General features: G+C 46.8%; 1 non-coding gene across 1 annotated transcript; it reads right to left on the bottom strand.

Moving 5' to 3' along the window:
- Nucleotides 1-212: 212 nt before the first annotated feature.
- On the bottom strand, nt 213-319 carry LOC130016707 (U6 spliceosomal RNA). Its single transcript, XR_008791255.1, has one exon. It is a non-coding gene; the product is annotated as a U6 spliceosomal RNA (small nuclear RNA).
- Nucleotides 320-4,766: the final 4,447 nt, after the last annotated feature.

Genomic DNA, 4,766 nt, shown 5'->3' on the forward strand with positions numbered 1-4,766 from the left:
GCAGCTTGCAAGGCAAGTGTTATCTCTCCAGCCCAGCACGTTGGGATTTTTCAATGCAATGAGAGGTGATCGAAGTAGAAGAGAGTGGGAGTTGGGACTTGTATCTTGTGTGGGTTCTCAGATCTACTGGGAAGATCTGGTTTTACTGCAACAATGGAGAGATGTGGTGATGGAAGGGAAGGAGATTTTTTTTTAAGTTTTAAATTTTATTTAAAAACATGGAATACTTCACAAATTTGCATGTCATCCATGTTCAGGGGCCATACTTATCTTCTCTTTATCGTTCCAATTTTAGTATATGTGCTGCCGAAGTGAGCATGATAAGGAGCTTTATTGGCAATCAGCAGGCAGGTTGAAAGATGGTGGATACTTGTCCTCAAAGTAACCACTTTGCCTGTATGGTCACAAAGAGTGAGTTTTGTAGGAAAATAATAGTACAGGGAAGTGCATTGTCAAGGGACAGGGGTTTTGCGGACTGGTGAGTGCCAGCATCATCAATAAAGTCACTTGGGGACTGCTCCCGGGACTTTGAGCTAGCTGCAAATCAAAATTTCTGATTAAGGTTTTTTTCCCTCTTATCCTTGAGAACTAGATAAGAGGAGACAGTCTCAATCTTTTCAACCATGCCTGCCCAAACAGGTTTTCTGGTTTAAATTGTTAAATTTCACTCTTCATTTCTTTGGGGGCAGCTTCAAAAAGCCCAGTGGGGCTAGATAATCTGACTGGTTCCATTGTTATTCAGATGTCTGGTTTGGCTCCAGTAATAGATCCTATTTCTTCTCCCAGACCAGCCCTTGGCCTATTAAAATGGTACCACTTACGTTAACTCACTGCGTCTTTCTCTTTACATTAAGACCCCCAAGCTTTGGTTACTCTTTAGGTCTTTTTTGATGTCTGTATAGTTTGGGGGCTACGCCAGCAGTGTCCAGGGACTATTCCTGGCTCTGTGCTCAGAATCACTACTGGACCACATCTGGTGCTGGGGATTTGAACCCAGGTTGACTGCATATAAGGCAAGAGCCTGAACTTCTGTATAATTTCCCCTACCCCTGGGTTTCTATCTGAGCCTGTGTACCTTGAATTTCAGCTCTTTGATCTTAAATAATTGTTCTTTGCCTTTTTACTGCCTTTTGATCTTTCGCTTAACACACCAAGAAAAGGTCTCAGATGAAGAATTAAAAATGGGGCATCAGGAAAATGTTAGTTGGTTGTTGACATGGAACCCATTTTGCCATCAGAATTAGGTTTTTCTGTTCTGAGTTTGATTGACTTAAGTGACCTTTTCCCTAACTATTCAATGAATTACATTGGTCTTTAGAAGTCTTGGGGTTAATTGGAGTTAGTCCACATGGGAATGCCTGGGAAGAAGGGAGCAAATGATTGTACCTGGAGGCTCTTAGACATTTGAACTTGAGGGATCCTTTTTCATGCTATTAAAAAAGTTTTTAATCATGGGAAATGTCAAACACTGCTCAGAAATATTGAGATGGTCGAAAGATGGCAAGTGAGGTCTGCAATATGGCAATTTTCTATGGTCATGTCCCACTGAGCGTGGATTCTAACCATTACTCATAGTAAAGAGAAGGGATGGTGGTGAGGGAGGGCACCGCAGAGGCCACTTCCATGGTACCCAGGTGCCTTGACTCTCAGCACATAGAAATTTGCAAGAGGTCAGAATTGTTTTTCTCAGATAAAATTTATGGAGGGAAGAGGCTTGGGGATGGATGGCTAGAAAGCATTGGGTGGGAGAACACAGGCTCAGATAGAAACCCAGGGGTAGGGGAAATTGTACAGAAGTTCAGGTTCTTGCCTTACATGCAGTCAATCTGGGTTCAAATCCCCAGCACCAGATGTGGTCAGTAGTGATTCTAAGCACAGAGCCAGGAATAGTTCCTGGACACTGGCACAGGGAGGCCACACAGGACACACTATCATGGCCAACTCCATAACTGCTGCCATGGCCAACTCCATGACCACTGCCATGACCGACTTCATAACCACTGTCATGGTTGACTCCATATGACTATCATAGCTGACTTCATGATTACTGTCATGACCGACTCAATAACTACTGTCATGGTCAACTCCATGACAACTGCCACGGCCAACTCCATGATGACTGCCATGGCTGACTCCATAACTACTGTCATGGCCAACTCTACGAAGACTGCCATGGCCAACTTCATAACGACTGTCATGGCTGACTCCATGGTGATTGTTATGGTCAACTCCATAACTGCTGCCATGGTCGACTCCATGATGACTGTCATGGCCAACTCCATGATGATTGTCATGGCCATCTATGACGAATGTCATGGCCATCTATGACAAATGTCATGGGCAACTCAATGACAACTCCTATGTTCAACTCCATGGGCAGTCGTTAAGCTCTCACATGCTTAAGGTGTCTTCTCTGTGTAGCCCTCCAGTGTGGTCTCTGCAGATTGCAGTTCTTGTGCCCAGAATTTATGCCATGGATAACAGTCACTCAGCAAATACTTCCCAGGGGGATGCAGGAGCCTTGGAGCAAACAGCAGAGGGGATCCCAGGCCTAACTCCCACGGGTGGGGAGCAGGGCACAGAAACCTGGATAGAGGGCAACACTGGGAGCCTGGCTCTGGATCAAGGCCCACTGGCCCCTTCTTTACCAGTGTCTTTTTCCCCTGAGGAAATTTTCCTTCTGCCTGTCATTCCCTGCAAGTTCTTGGAGGGATTTTCCGTATGGGCTTCCTGACAGGTCAAGGGGCCACGTCCAGCCTTCATTCTATTTCAGGACAAGAAGGACCCCTTCAAGTTGCAGCCTCAGGCTGAAGGGAGAGAGGTCAGTTGTGTGTGCCTCTAAATGCCCCACAGCATGGGGTGCTGCTTGACACCCACATACCCATTGGAACAGGCACCAACATGAGGCATGTGATAAGACCAGGGTAGGTTTAGAGTACACAACACCCACATCTGGGCATCCACTGGGAGCTGGGGGCCCATGGGCTTCTGGGGGGACTTCACCAGTGACCCTCAGTGGCTCTATGGGAACCACTGTGCTCCCCACATACTTGTGGGTGGTGCCATCACTAGGATCTTGCTCTGGCAGGAGTTGGGGAGCTTGTGCTGAAAGCCAGCCAGGGTCTGCAGCACTGAGACAAGCTTTAGAGCATTTGGGGATACCTTCATGAGGGGAAAACAAACTGGTGCCCCCGGCACTGGGCTGGGCTTGGCAGGACCAGAGATGACAGGTCAGCATAGAATTCTCTTGGCTGCTTTCATGAGTTCTCCTGGTCTCCCTCCTTCTCTCCATGCCCCTCACACTTGACTTGATCTTGACTTTCCCTTTTCTGAGGTCTCTTGCTCAAGACCAAGAGGTGGGAGGAGGGAGAATGAAGGAGTCTTGGACCTGCCCACCCTCTGTTTTCCAGGCTATGTCTGAGTTGCTGCACTGCAGCCAACACTGAGCTCTGCGGGGGGATGGGGGAGCGGGGAGGGGAAAGGACAAATCGCGGTAAGGACCCCCTCCCCCAGACCTTAGAGCAACCCCCCCTCTCATTTCTTATGCTAGAAGAAGAGCCCTCTGGGAGCGCCCACTGTTTCCACCCAGTGCTTAATTGTGGGGTTTGGTACACCTTTGAGTTCAGGTTTGGGATACTGGTGGGAAAACTGACCAACCAGAAATTAACTATTGCATTGATCTTGCATTCCTTTCTCTTTCTTTTCTAATCAGCTGGCTGCTTGTGATGTTCTTTTCCAAGGCTTCAGCTGCTCTCCTTGGCGGCCTTGGTCATGTTTTTAGTTGCATTTGAGATCTCTTATGAGATAAGAGGTGTTTTTTACTTCCCCATCTTTATCCATGAGGTTGAGGAGCTAAAATCCCTCTCAACACCCTCCACCACCAAGTTCTAATTGAGCTGGTGGAGTAACTGTAATCCGACAGATTACAAAGAGGAAGAATGGATTTAATTACATACATAGGGGATAACCTGCATAGAAATGAATTCTCCAATGAGTACGGTGGAATGCGGGGGAGGGGTCTCTGTCTGTACCGAGGAAAAGGTTAGGATGCAGGGGCTTCATGGGAGAGAGGATCAGCTTCTCTTCCCACCAGTATTTTGGGGGGCAGGGGGAGAGTAGCATTACTCCTGCCATTATATAAAGGGGACATAACTCCTAACCTCCCCAGCCCTTGGGTGGAATTTCATTTGTTCTCTAATTTTTCCAAGTGGAAGCAGGATTGATCTAACACAGTGACTTCTGAGTCCTGTAAGAATGGCCTGGTTGGGACTGGTGTGGGGTGGGGGGTGCTGGCTCAAAGTGCTGGAGGGCACATGTTGCATGTGTAACCACTGGGTTCAGTCCCTACCACCACATGATCACCTGAACACTGAGCCAGAAGCAGCCTCTGAGTGCCTCCCAGGCAGCCCAAAACCCCCAAAAGAATCACTTGTAAAATTACTACTGGTGTTAAACTGGGATCTTGCTTCTAGATGTACAAATGCCTCAAAACACCCAAGTTCTTTCTATTGAACAACTAAAATGTGTTGAAGAAACAGTGTCATTTAAGTATCCTTGCACCTTTGTTGTTTTAAAAGGGATATAAGTATGTATCTTCCTTTTATCTAAGGCTAGTCTAGTCTACCTGGGTAGAGTTTTTCCTTGTCTTGCCTGCTTTTCTGAGGCCTGGGCATTCCAGAGATAACAAATGTGGTCTGGACACATTTGATCATATAAATCAAGGCCTGGGGTGAAAAAATTAAAAATTCTTTTAAGGGAATAATGCG

Source organism: Sorex fumeus, unplaced genomic scaffold, assembly GCF_029834395.1.
Source record: "Sorex fumeus unplaced genomic scaffold, SorFum_2.1 ptg000165l, whole genome shotgun sequence".
Lineage (NCBI taxonomy): Eukaryota > Metazoa > Chordata > Mammalia > Eulipotyphla > Soricidae > Sorex > Sorex fumeus.